Raw genomic sequence first — 14,474 nt, 5'->3', positions numbered from 1 at the left:
TTTCAGTAAGCGTGATCGGCCCGCCCAGCTCTTTCGCGTCCTCCTCGTCCAGGACCGGTAGCTGCCTCGCCTCTAGGTACTCCACAATGTCCTGGGCCTCCACTCCCAACTGACTCCGGTACAATTCCTCATAGTACACACGAAAGCACTCCAACACTGCTGCCTGAGAATATACCGTCTCCCCCAGTGCGTTGTTGATGCTAAGGACCGGGCAGCCTCTAGTTTCAGGGTAGCAAATCTGGCCAGGAGCGTGCCCACCTTATCCCGTTCCGCATGCGATCTAATGGCGTATTGTTTATAGTCGTAGCTTCGCAATCGTTCTGTTTCGGTAGCGACTACCTCCTTCGCTTCCAGCAACCGGGCCTGCAAGTCCGGTCTGGCCGGCCTGCGCCGCTCCAGATCTCTCAGTTTCTCTTCCGCTTTCGCAAGTGCAGTCAACACAGTCGTACGGGCATTCGAGAACTGACCCAGGCATACCCCTTTCACCACCACTTTCATCGCATCCCATTCAGTGGACCTACACGAGGCAGTGCCCTCGTTCTCGCCGAAATAATTATCGATGCCCTGTTGGACAGCTGCACTAAACACTGGATCCTCCAACGTGTCTGGCCGGAGCCGCCATGTTGGAATTGCCGAGCGCTCCCGTTGCCACTGGACATGTACTAGTAGGGGATTATGGTCTGATATGGTTCTAGCCAAGTATTCCATGTGTGAGATCAATGGGGCCAGGGATCCGCCACAGAGCACCGAATCAATCCTCACGTGCAATGCATGGAGAGCTGAGTAAAAGGAATAATCCCTGGTGTCCCTGTGCTGTTCCCGCCACACATCCAGCAACCCCCACCTGTCCTGCCAGTCCTTCCTGTGCATGGCTAACTTGCGTACCGGGGAATCAACAAGGGGAGGGTGAGACCTGTCCAAGACCACATCCGTAATCGAGTTAAAGTCCCCCCCCAGTATCACCGGGCCCGCTAGGAAAGAGGCCAAGGACCCGGAAAGGCCATCGAAAAATCGGGCCTGTTCAGCATTTGGCGCATACACACAGCAGAGTACCACATCCCTACCATACAACCGTCCCTCCACCGCCACAAACCTGCCCTCAGGATCCACCACTTGATTTAGCACCTGAAACGGTATCCCCGCTCTCACCCATATCAATACCCCCCTAGCGTACGCTGAGTAAGTGGTGCCGAACACCTGACCCCTCCATCTTTTCTGCAACGCAGCACATTCTTTTTTTGTCAGATGGGTCTCCTGCAACATAGCAATCTGGACCCCCCGCCGCACCAGATATGCGTGCACCTTGTGGCGCTTTATCATGGTTCGTAGTCCCCGGACATTCCACGTTAGGCATTTTAAGCTAGGTAACGTCCCCATACCAGCAGAGAACAGTCCAGGCCAAACAATGCCAGTTCACATCCCCACCAAAGCAGTTGCCCCCCCGAAACAGATTCTAAAAAGAAAAACACCCCAAACCCCACTCCCCAGGACAGAGCCTACAAACCCAGTGTCAGCCCCGATCCAAACCTTGAACCACCCACACATTGTCCTAACCTGTGGTCGCCACCACAGATGGCCTTAAGGGCCCCGAGGGGGTGAGTTATCGCCGACCCCAGCTAGCAGAGCCCACACCCCGCACTCCCATCCCATCCTGCCAACGCAGCACCCTACCCGGCAACCCCCCCATCGCCAACAGGATACCACCCTACCAGCAGAGCTTGACCAAGTCCCAACACAGCCTCAACCATGGAATATCCAATCAGAAGTCTGAGGGGTCACCACCGGCCCCTTGGAGCTCTCCGCTTCCGAAAGGTCCTCTCCCGTCCTGCTGCCTTCGCCGCCAGAGTCCGTCTCAGCCAGTTCACTTCCTTGCTGCGACCTCGTAATGGCCGCCGTCGCTGCTAGCGCGTCCTTCTTGTCCACAGCCATTTGGGCCTCCCGTTTCTCCCGCTGGCGCCTATTGCGGGACCGGATGCGTTGCGATTGTCTGATCTGAGGCGGTTTAGGCCGATCTCGCCTACTCTTGTGAGACCTGTCCGTCCCCGCTCTGTAGGACTCCAGCCACTGCCATGCTTCATCCGGAGTCTGAAAGAAGTGCGTGGTCTCATCCAAAATGACCCGCAGCTTGCCCGGGAAGAGCAAGGAGTATTGAATGCCCTCCTCTCGCAGCTCCTTCTTCACCGCCAGGAACGATGCTCTAGTTTTTTGGACCGCCTGGGTGTAATCCGGGAATATTGTAACCCTGCTGCTCTCCACCTCAAACGGGCCCAAAGATCGAGTCCTCTGGATGAGGAGGTCCCAGTCCTTATAATGGAGGAGCCGCACCACCATCGGTCGGGGGGGGCGGCCAAGCCCTGGCGGGCGAGCCGGCACCCTGTGTGCTCGTTCCAGAGTAAAGAAAGGAGTAAGCCCCTCCGGTGCCACCACAGTTCGAAAACAGTTTTCCATGTAGGCCACCGCATCCTCCCCCTCAATTCGTTCCGGCAGGCCTACGACCCGCACGTTATTCCTCCTATTGCGGCCTTCGGCATCCTCCGCACGACGCTCCAGCGAATCCAACCGGGCTAGGATGTCCGTGATCTTATGCTCTGCGGTCACCACTGACTGTTTCAGGTCCAATAGTAGCTGATCATGGTCCTTGACCTTATCCGCCAGTTTCGCATGGTCCACTCGCAATAGCCCCAGCCCCGTAGCTACTTGCGCTATGTCCTGCTGCAACGCCTCCTTGGTCGAGGTGATTGCGTCCAGTATAGCATCCAGGCGCCGATTCAGTCGTTGCTCCTGGTCCAGCACCGGCGGGGGGGTCTCGCCCACCTGGGACAGCGCAGCCAGGTCTCCCTGTCCGTGTTCCGTGGCCACCGGTCCTCCCGTAGCCGCCATCTTAGAGTACTGCGTCACAGGCCAAGAACCCGTCTGGTCCCGGCACTTCTGGGACAGCGCAAACTTCCCAATATTGAACAGGATCAATTGTCACCACCGACGCCGCAGCTCCAAGGGCCAAGTGGGTTAGAACTGTCCGATCTGCTCCCTCCGGGGTCCGGAGGAGGGGGGGAAGGAGGAGGGATAGCAGCCAGCTATTGCCCCCGAGGTCCGAGCGGCGCCGGGGTCCCTGTCCCCCGAATTTCAGGACTGTCGCCACAGTCCCCACAGCATCTATCTCACGGCTGCAGGACCCCCCACCAGTCGGTACCAAAGCTGCTCAATGTCGATGTCCAGAGCCGCCGGCCCGCTCCGCCGCCATTTTCTTCTCACTCTCAGCGACACCTCGGCCGTCGTTCATCAGGGTCTCCTCGGGGCCAGCGGTCCCCCAGCCACCTCCTATCGATGCCCAGTGGTCCCCCTATATTTCGTAGGGTAGGAGTGTCGACCACGGGTCGCCCAGGGTGCGAAAAGCAGGAGAATTAGCGGGACTCCGCGCGGAGCTGCGAGCTCACGCCGCCATCCCGATCGGCGTCCAAGCCACGCCCCCCCTGAGAGGTGTCTTTAAGGCAGCATGTCAGTGCAGCTTCAGACCACGCGGTGCCTCTGACATAGTTTTCGGGGCCAGACGTTCAAGCGTGTTGGTATTCTCTGAAGGTATTTGTAGGTTGAATTTGATGTTGTTTTATATAGCCAGTGTCTCTGGAATAATGCGGCAGGTGAGGATCAAATTATTTAGCACAGCTGACTACATTATGTGGCAGGAAAAGGCAAATCATGTGGCATAATTTGTCATATTTTATGATAGCATTACTCAATAATTTTGTAATTTTGACAGTTAACACTGCCTGGGCAAGAGTTTAATTTCATTAGGACCAGTATAAAACACACATATATCAATAAGAAGGGCCACTGGAATTATGCAATTAAGCGGCTATTTTCACATAATTATGGGCATTCCACATTTCCCACATAATACATCATGTGTTGCATAATCTGCAGAATTTAACAGAAAAAATGTGTTTGTGATCAAACGAATCCAAAGTTACTGAAAATGTGGCGACGTGGCTTTGTTTGCAGTGGTGGGCCCTTTGCAAAAGTTAACCGGTCACCTTTTGATTGCTTTTCTCCGTCTTTGTTTGTTAAAGTGGCACTAATAAGGTGAAGTCTTTGCACAGACACTATGACCATGAGTAAGAATTGCAATATAATGGAGTAGTAATATAAAAAAATGCAACAAAATACCATGCCACATAATTTTCCTTTACTTGCCACATAATTTAGTGAACTCTGTCGTATAATTCGGTGCTCCCGACCCACATAATTCCAGTGGCCTTTCAATAAGTGGCACAAAGGTGATCAGTTAACCTTTGCGAAAGGTCTTTCGCTGAGCTGCAACATGCATTGCGGAATTGTTTGTAACTTTGGATGCGTTTGAGCTACAACCGCTTTTATTAAAATCTGCAGTTTATGCGGCAGATGATGGATTATGTGTCAGATGCTGCAAATCAGAAAAATGTGGGGTGCACTCAGCTAGAGGCTGCCGTATGTGCTGGGAGACGGCCTGTGTATACAGCATGCGCAGCTTGTACACAGCTGATGGTGTTGACACCCCCTCACAGACAAAGACATAATAAATATTATGTGCACTTGAGGTGAGAGCCGGAGCCTGCTGTGGAGGCTGCGCTTCTAGTGTAATGGAACTGGTGCTTATGTGAAGTGTTACAGTCCCTTTGGGAAGTGTTGGCCCTCCTCGAAAAAGCAAAACAAGAGTGGCGCCTGAGGTTTTTGGACAACGTGCAAGACTACAACACCAATACATGACAGAAGTTACTGCGAGCAAATAATGGTGGTAGCAAAGCATGCGGAGTCTAAAGAATTGCATATAGTGCCCAAGAAAAACCTGGGGTATCTGTGCGCCACACAGGACACGCAGTTTAAAAATGCCCCTGACAAATAAATGGTATTTATTTACTTTTGCTACAATGTGGGCATCGCATTCAAACTTAAGATAGAACAAGGCGGAAGAGATGGGGATTAGTTATATGTGTTGTAAACTAGTGCTCTGCTAATGCATACTTTGCAATCTGTTGTGTTCGCTTTGTTATTGTTTTTTTGTTCCAGTGGTTACTGAAATGAGCCTGACGTTCTACTCGTCTGCAGTTTACCCTGAGCTGGTGTGGGGAGAAGTCACGCCTGACCATGAAGCTTAACAAAAGCCTTTTAATTACAAGCTTATTAGTCCCAGAGCTTCATATTACGACATAATTTTGGCGACGACTTGCCGGCTCAATGACAAAGTCGCAGCGTGAACTTCAAGATCCTGTGAAAGCAGTCAGGAAAACAAACCCATGAAGGAAGGTGGAGAGGAGCACTTGACACCCCCATGAGGATTGTGAAAGACAGCCTGTGGATTTGGGGTGAAAAAGTCAAGCGCAACAGAAAATGAATGTGGAGCATCGCTGAAAGAAAGAGGAACTAGCGTGATATGCTGTAAAGTGAAAGAGACACCATGTTTAAGTGTAGCAGGAGGATTGTTTTTTAAAAGCGTAAAAACGCAAACTTGTGAAAGCGATTAGTTGAGGCAAGCGCAAGACATCCCATCTCTAAAAGTACATTTTTGATATAAAGACCAATGTCACATTGACGCAGTTCGATATTGTGTGTTGCAGCGGAGGCACAGCGCAAGGTAATCAGAGAAAAAAGTTACTGCAAATGCGTGAAGCTGAGTAGAGTACGTGTAAAATAATCTGAGGGCAATTTGGTGCTGACAGATCATGATAAAATGATATGCCGGCGAACATTCATGACTCATGCGTAGTCTAGGAGCAACTGTCAATGTGGTGCAGTTGGAAATTTAAAGGAACTGCTGCCACGCTGTGACCATGAGTATGGGAGCAAAGGAAAAGTCTGAACTGTTATGTATAAGAGAAACAATTGGCACTGTGAGGCGCAGGGAAAACGTTTTTACGAGCTTCATATTACAACAACTTGCCCACAATCAAAGAACGGCGATCGGAATCCGAGACTGCTGACGCCGTGCAGAGTCCCCGGGAGCTTCCAAGATGTTCTGGAGCCGACGGGGAGAGGTGCATGCTGTGCTGAAACAACACGAGCCATATGCGCTCGAGAGGCGTACGGCCAGCCATGAATAATTAGGGGAGGAGAAGCCGCACAGCACACGCTGGGAGAAGCTCTTTGATGTGCTGTGCGGCCGTGAAAAACATGCAATTAGGAGGGAGGGAGGGAGGCTGATGCGCGTGCTTGTTTGGTCACGTGATTCACGTGAACTCAAAGAAAATCGCACCAAAAAGCCCTTGGTTTGATGAGCATTTTGAGCACTTGAATTCTCGCTCCGCTCAATGCGCATGATAGGTCGCGAGACCTAAAAATACATTAATAACTACTAAAAATAATCAATACATCTATACTACTATTATAAAGAGAGAACAGAAACCTTTGAGCCAGGTACACTCGGGAACCACAGCGCCAATCCACACACCCGATACACCGTTGAAAATGTCAGGGTTGCAGATGGACATAGGCTATAAAAAAAAAAATTAAACGTAAATGTAAAAATGTAACTTAAAAAAAAAGTAGTCCCCTGGAAGTAGTACCGGCCGCGACATAGCGCTGGCTGCGACGTAGCGCTGGCCGCAACGTGCATGATGATGAGGGGGAGCGGCGGACAGGAGCGCGGGGAGGAGCGGCGGACAGGCGGCGAGGAACAGTGGCGAGCGGCAGTGAAGTCAGGAGCGCCGGCTAAGGTAAGTGAAAGGGACACGTAAAATGTCAGGGCGGGAGGGGGCCGGGGCGGGAGGTGGCTCCGGGACACGGACAATGTCTGAGCGGGAGGTGGCTCCGGGACACGGACAATGTCGGGGCGGGTGGAGGCCGGGGTGGGCGGGGGCCGGGGCGGGCAGAGGCCTGGGTGGGCGGTTGGACATGAAGCCTCATTGCCCCCGGACAACGTCGGGGCGGGCTGCTAGTTTTATATAATTAAATTACTACCCACCCTATTCCCCTATAAACCCACAACCTGTAACAGAACTAAAAATGCAAAATTCAAATAATTTATTTTTTAATAACTACTCAAATTTTAACACATATAATAAAAATACAAACAATTCTTATACAAAAAACAAATATCACACATATAAAATATATACTAAGATTCCTAACATTAATAAAAATCGATATTTTTAACAACTATATTTTTGTAAACTGTATTAAACACTTTGATACTTTTTAAATCAATATTACTTACCTAAAATCGATATTCTTGACCACGAGAATTTGCCTGTCGATATTCCTGACCCGCAATATTTTTGCCACGATATTTGTGCAATTCGATATTTTTTACTCTATATTCTGTCTCAGCACCTCTGGAAATCAATTGGCATTGGGTAGCTTACCGGTTTCAATGTGAAAACAATGAAATCACTGGTCAGAAAGCTATAGATTATTTCAAAATGAGCTATCCAGCAATCAGGTTTAATATTCAAGCTCAGGGTATGATTTGGTGTTTTAGAAAATTTGCTGGTATTAAGTGCTATCCCAACAGTCTGAGTATCCTTTGACTTACATGAGGTAACTATATTTTCTTAGGACTCTTTTAGAAGGTCTAGACTTTAGTTTCAGTTGTGGCTCGTATTCAGTTTCTTCCCTTTCTCTATGTAATTGCTTTTGGGCCCGACGCATCCTAAGGATCACAGATCTGCAGACCTTATTACACCACCCATGGGAGTTCTGACTCAAAAATTATTTGTGGATTCGTGAGTAAGTCTTTCATACATCTTCCCAATTCTACAAAGGTAAAGATTATATTTGAGGGACTAGCTGTGGATGGTAAACACCAATGCATGAGATCTAAACTGTCTTCAGTAAGTGTGAAGATTTCCATACTTGCCATGACCCATTATCCTTTGTAGTTAATTATGTGCAGTCTCTAGCCACATTAAATACTTTCCTATAGGCAAGTGGGTTATGGTCACTATAAACGCTTGGCCTTACTTTCCCTTACAGGATACAGGAGCTGATTACGACCTCTGACAGCCCGTCGTAGGCGGTTCAACTGTTGACAGGCCTTTGGTCCAACCGCCGTATTACGATACTGGCGGTTGGACCTACAGCTGTTGGACGCCAAACAGCTGCCTCCTCCGGGATCATAGATCCGGATGATGTGGCGGTCAGAAAGAGCGTCCAGGAATGGCGGCGGTGCCGAGGCAGGCATGAAAAGGTTGTTGGAAAGGGATTGTAGTCCCAAACAGGGCCCCTGGCTCCTGGAGAAGTGTCCCTAGGGGCATTTGTAATGCCCCCTTCCATGACACTTTCCTCTGTGCACCATGCATGACATGGTGCAGTGAGCTAAAAAACGGTGATGGATCAAGCCCTGATCTTTGGACTGGGTAAGAGTGGTCTGCTTAATTCAGACACTCTGTTCATCACCACCCCCTTTTATGAATCATTTTTGTCCACCATAAGCGTGGAAGGGTATACTCAGATGTGAGTCCCTAGCTCATTGCACCATCAGGATTCAAGCAAGCCGGGCCGAAGACGGCTGAAATGCCAGACACCGGTCCCCGGTAGCTTGTTTCCTTCCCAGTATAAGAATTGGCTTGGTAGTTTGGTCTGCCCTGTTCCCATGATGCACTGGGCCAGGGTCAGACTAATTTGCATATAGCCAAGTTCTGAGCTGGGATGGTGCAGTGAGCTAAAAAACGGTGATGGATCAAGCCCTGATCTTTGGACTGGGTAAGAGTGGTCTGCTTAATTCAGACACTCTGTTCATCACCACCCCCTTTTATGAATCATGCATGACATGGAGCATGGCACACGGTTCATGGATGTACAGGTGGTGCTGCACAGCATTGACATGTGCTGAGGCCCTTTTCCAGGGTCGCAGCATGCCCAGACGAGTTTCTGCCCCCAGCCGAGCGGTTGCATCTCGAAATGGTGGCCGAACCGCCCTCATGCTTGTCAATGGTCTCCTAACCACCGCAATAGCGCCTGGCAGTCTGACCAACCAGCATCGTAATGATACCCATAATTCTAAGTCACCTAGATATACAAATATAGTCAATAATAGAGCTAGAGACCCTTCCTATAAATGTAAGCATATATAAATTAAGGAATTCAGTAAGTATAAGGAATTGCCACTGGGCCTGATTTAGATCCTGGCGGTCTTACTGCGTCACACCATTGCGGTGGACCGTAGTACTCTGCCAAGTTGACGGTCTTTCACCCGCCATATTTATATGCATGAAGGCTGACGTGCTGTCCAAGTCAACAGAGTATTTCCACCCCTGCCATCACGGCACACTGCTGCTGACATGGCGGACCCTAATGCTAGCTCCTAGTGGCAGTTCCCTGATGGAGAGAGTCCACTGTGGCACACGCTCAACAATGCTCCATCACAATGGCCATTGGATGAATGCTATTCGAACACACCCTGATGTTTATTGGCCAAATGGAAACACCCACACTATAAAACACACTCTATTTCAGAGTATGATCCTTTGCTATTCCACTGCACCATGACATTTTGTAGTAGAGCTTTTTCCAGTTAAGTGAGGTGATTTTTTTCTTTTTAACTGTTTCTTGTACCTTTAGCTTATTTCATTCATTACCTTGTGGTTACTTTTTTTATTCAATCATATTTCTTTGCACAATGCCAGGCCCCAAAAATCCCCTTTTTACTGAGGAAGGATTTTCAGTCATGGTGGATGAAATCATAAGAGTAGAGCCACAATTATTTAGGGCCCAAGTCCACTATATACCCCTATCTCAGAAAAGGCAAATGTGGACCAGAATAGTATAGTGAGTGAATGCTGTAGTAACAACCTGCACATACAGGAGGAAATTAGGAAGAGGCTGTTGTGGCTCGCAATTCTCGCGGCTGGTGGGGCAGATGGGGTTGTGCGGGGATTATCGTGCGGGGGTACTGCAGGGGGTGGGTCGGTCAAAGAAAATAAAAATAAAACTTACCTGACCCTGGTCCTGCGCCATCTCTATTCCTGGGCCTGTCCCGCATTCTCCTGCTCCTGAAGAGGAACAGGAACAGGCATGCTCCCTCCCCTCCTCTAAACCAATCACAACGCTACAATGGCAGCGTTGTGATTGGTGCGGAGTCCCAGACAGCGCCCAGCCGGGCATCTGTAGGGAGGCGATTTTCTCTATACATGGAGCCTACATAGAGAAAATGTAGAGTGCGCATGACCTCTTTAATCGGCACCCGGGCCGACCAAACAGTCAGGGTACTCAGAGTGGTGCATGCCACTCCTCTCAGACCCGCCCGCCCCCAACCAGGCATATCCTCCAGCCCACCCTCAACCAGGCATACCCCTGCCTTCTGCTTTCTCGCAGCGTGAGAAGCAGAAAATAAAATGGTATTCAAAATACCATTTTATTTTCTACTTCTCGCACTGCAAGAAAGCAGTGGGGCGGCGCTTCTCTGCCCAAATGGAGGAGCCGCCCCTGGGAGGAGGTGGAACGACCTGCAGGGGAGAGTGCGTTCCATGGCCTCCAAGTGTCACATAGAGGCCCAGAGGACTGGTGATGATTCTCCCAGGCCCCGCTTATTACCCATTCCCTGGAGAAGGAGAAGGTCTTCCAAATTCAACATCCTAAAGGCTTGATAGAAATACCTGATGGAGTGAAGGCTGGTAAGCTACACTTTACAAAGTATCACTAAACCTCAATGTCCTGTTTGTTCTCAACTCAGCTGTTGCCAATGTGTTCTGCACACATTTTCATAACCGAGAAACCTCAAACTATCAGTATCAGATTATTTGGATTTTTTGTGCGAATGTATTGTGTTACACCTACGATTACAGGTTTCAATCTCCATTACATGTCACATAATGATATGTGTGTCATATTGTAAGTGTCTTTCCTATTTCAACTGCATATTCTGCACAGATATGTTCCACTAATCATTTTGCAAGTGTAGGGAAGTTGTCTTTGAAATGACTGCAACTACCATGATACTCTGTTTCTGTTTAGTCAAAAGAATACTTCTATTTCATATTGCTCATTCTCTCTTGTCTAACATATTTTAATATATAATAAAGTGTCATGTAGTGATCAATCCCTGTTCAATGCTCTTTTCTGAAAATGGTTTGTGTTGTTTTCTGAATGTTGTCCTGTTCTTCTCAACCAATTGAATTGATGTCACAAGTTCCACAAATCAAACTGTCTTGACCCACAAATTGTAAGGTATGAAAACTACTATGCTGAATATAAGTGGTAATTGCAAAAATTGACTTTGCACTGTTCACATGATGACTAATGCCAAACATCCATCCCCCTTGTTTAAATGTTTGTTATGAAGTCAGCTAGGCCTTGGAATTGTCAATTAACCATTTCACATCTCCACTGTGCTGGGTTGAATGGTTGGCAGATGTTAGCTATACTTCCTAATCACCTCTTAAACATTTCAGGGCATCTGCTTATTTGAAGTTGTACTGTTCTAAATTGATAAAAGCTAGAATAATTAGTTCTATACAACTGAAAGCTATCATCATAATAATCTCTACCTTTTTTACTTCTAGATCTGTACATTCTGTGTCTCAAACGATTTGGATGCATACTACACACTACTTTTACTAAGACATTTTTTCTCAATTTGTCCAACTGCCTGAGCACGTGGCAAGGAATCTGCCACTGAAGAGACCTCCACTCCAGCCCAGGATCAAGACTTGAGTGAGGTCAACACTCCTGGTAATCTGGATGACGATGAGGATCCTGGGCCATCTGGTCCGCATGGGCAGACAGCTCCAGTGAGTCTCTCTGAGCTCACACCAACACCTCCCAGCCCAGCTGTAGTAACTCAACTAAACAAAGACTCCACTTCCTATGTTCCTACCACTGTGACACTGATTGCGTGTCTCCCAGTCCTGGGTAATGTTGAGAGCACAGCACCACCAGCTGCAGCTCACCCAGGATCCAGTTGGATGGGGCACATTGGCCAAAGGCACAGGGTAGTGGGGTTAGGGGTCATGGGAGGGATTCAGCGGGCCAGCATAGTCAGGCCCCTGGGGTCACTCTAAGCCAGACCACCATAGACCAAGTCTTGGGAGTCTATCATCAGTCCCAAGACATAATGGGCCATGTACTCACCGAGCTCCGGGAGATGAAGCAGTTGCAGAGGGAGCTCTATTATCAGATTGAGGCTCACAACTCCAATATGGGCTCCCTGACTGGGGTGCTGCAGGATATTTACATCCATATGTGCAAGGCTTTCCCAGTACCATTTACCCCTTCATATGGTCCTACAACATTTGGCCCATCTACATTTGCAACAGCCACAGGAAGGAAGAGGCTGCCTCTGGAAGAAACACCTGCAGCCACCCCATGCCATGCAACTGTGGATCCTGCACACACCCACAGGAGGGGACATTCATCCAAATTTTCAAGAGGTGTGGATGGCAAGACCTTCACCACCACCAGCAAGAAACCCAAAACCTAATTTCCTCCAGTGTGTCACTAGCATTCACTCTGTGGAACATTTCTGGATACTTTTACCTTTCTGAGGTAGTTGTAGTTTGGACACTGGACTTCAAATAATGTTGGCTCTTCAACTGTGGTTTCATTCACCATGACTGACTTCTTCACTTTCATTTTTTAGTTGTCTTTTTCATTTTCAATCTGTTTAATTTCTTCACATTTACTTCAATAAATTCACAACTCAGAAACTCATAGGCTGGTGTTGTATATCTCAACTCTATCGATGCATGTGTTATCCTCCATCATAATTTTACAATGACACAAATATAAATAATTGTGTAAACATAAAGAATTAGCAAGTAGGTAATGTTTTTCTCAAGTGTCCAAACACGACTCCCCAAAAAATACACCATTAAATCTTCTACCACTATGTTAATTCCATTTGACCAATAATTGTCGGTCCACATTTTCACTAACATAACAACCCATACATGACACTAATAATCAGTGCCAGTTTTCACATTTCCAGTTCCAGACCTTGCCAACATGCAAGAAGGGGATATATCCAAAAGAATAAGATTGAATAGGCAACTTGTCATTGACTAATGTCATCAGCTGGAGCCAGATCTTTTGGCTCACTTAATAACACCAATAGACAAAAACATGGCAGTACTACCTTTTGTACCTTTTGTAGACACAGGATCATTCCAATCCACTGTTCCAGTATATGGTGGAATGTCACACCCAAGTTTCAGTGGTGTGCCACAATATATATGTCCTACAATGATGAGACACTAACACATGAACCACACTAGTTCTGGAGAAATCTTACAGATGTTTGACATATCATCAAAAATCAAGAATCATCTTTTGCAGTCAGCTACTTTGTCGATATCCATTTTCTTCTCCTCAGGCAGCGTCTTCAAGATTAATTAATCCTATCTAGCCCATTCTCAGACAGTGGGCCATTAACTTTTAACATACATTTATAGATTCCAAAGGACTGGTATCTTTCCACAATCTTTGCAGCATTCCTTCTGCGCCCAGTTATTTTCATCTCTTCTCATTGATTTACATGTATACTACAAGATACAGTGATTACTGTGACGGAGTCCTGGCGAAGGCTTTGCCGAAACGCATGTAGCTTGATTAATGATTATGTATCTTATGGTGTAATGAATTGCCAGTTTTACATACATGTTTGTCTTACATATCACTGTGTTTCATGTGTTCACTGAGAAGTATGGCAACATAAAACCTTTTCAAACTATTTAAAAAAATCATATATATGGAAAAATATATTCGCAGAAAAGAAATGTTTCCGATAAATTTGGGGAAAAATGAAAAATAAATAATTTTTGGGATATCAGTTATGGTAATAATTGTTTGCTCTTTTTAATTGTCATTGCTATTGTCCTAGAGGTTTTTGCCCTCGTAATTTGTAAAATACCGTGCCCAGGTGTGTCTTTACATTTTTTGTATATTCCCTGTTAAGGGCTGATTTATCCTACAAACAGGGGCTCCAGTTCTTTCACAGATAATGTAAAGCTGTCAATGACATTTTGACATAAGTCAACTTCTTCCTCTTTACCATTATCATCTTCATTTGGCATTTCAGGATCCTCACCCTGAGGCTCTTCATGGTCTGCATCCTCTAATATGTAAGGAATATTCTGTTGCAAGGTCATGTTGTGAAGCATGCAGGATGCCACTGTGATTTGGCACACATTATCGGGTGAGTATAGGAGCACTCCATCAGTTTGGTCCAGACAATGCAATCTTGCCTTTAGGAGCCCAAAATCCCACTCCACTGGCTGCCGTGTTCTTCCATGGGCCTCATTGAAGTGGACTTCCCCTGGTGTTGTTAGATTCCTCAGCGGTGCCAACAACCATGGTCGGTGGGAATGAGCTGAGTCTCCTAGATGGAAGACAAAAAAATTGCCCAAAAATGTTACACAATTTCAGTTTATTCAATTAGAAACCCCCCAAACAATATTATGAAAGACTGTACTGACCAACCAGCCAAGCCAAGCCAAGCCCTCATAAGGTGCAAGTTGTGTCATTTGCAGGGGTGTGGAGTTGTTCCGTATTTCACAGGAATCATGGTC

The 14,474-nt window shown here is 47.3% G+C and overlaps 1 pseudogene; it reads left to right on the top strand.

Moving 5' to 3' along the window:
- The window catches only part of LOC147692026 (uncharacterized), a 35,112-nt pseudogene extending 22,596 nt beyond the window's left edge, over positions 1–12,516 (top strand).
- The last annotated feature ends 1,958 nt before the right edge of the window (positions 12,517–14,474 follow it).

The sequence above is a fragment of the Lissotriton vulgaris genome, chromosome 9 (genome assembly GCF_964263255.1).
Source record: "Lissotriton vulgaris chromosome 9, aLisVul1.2, whole genome shotgun sequence".
Classification (NCBI taxonomy): domain Eukaryota; kingdom Metazoa; phylum Chordata; class Amphibia; order Caudata; family Salamandridae; genus Lissotriton; species Lissotriton vulgaris.
Note: the sequence above shows the minus strand (reverse complement) of the source record. Positions and strands in the feature narration are given on the sequence as shown.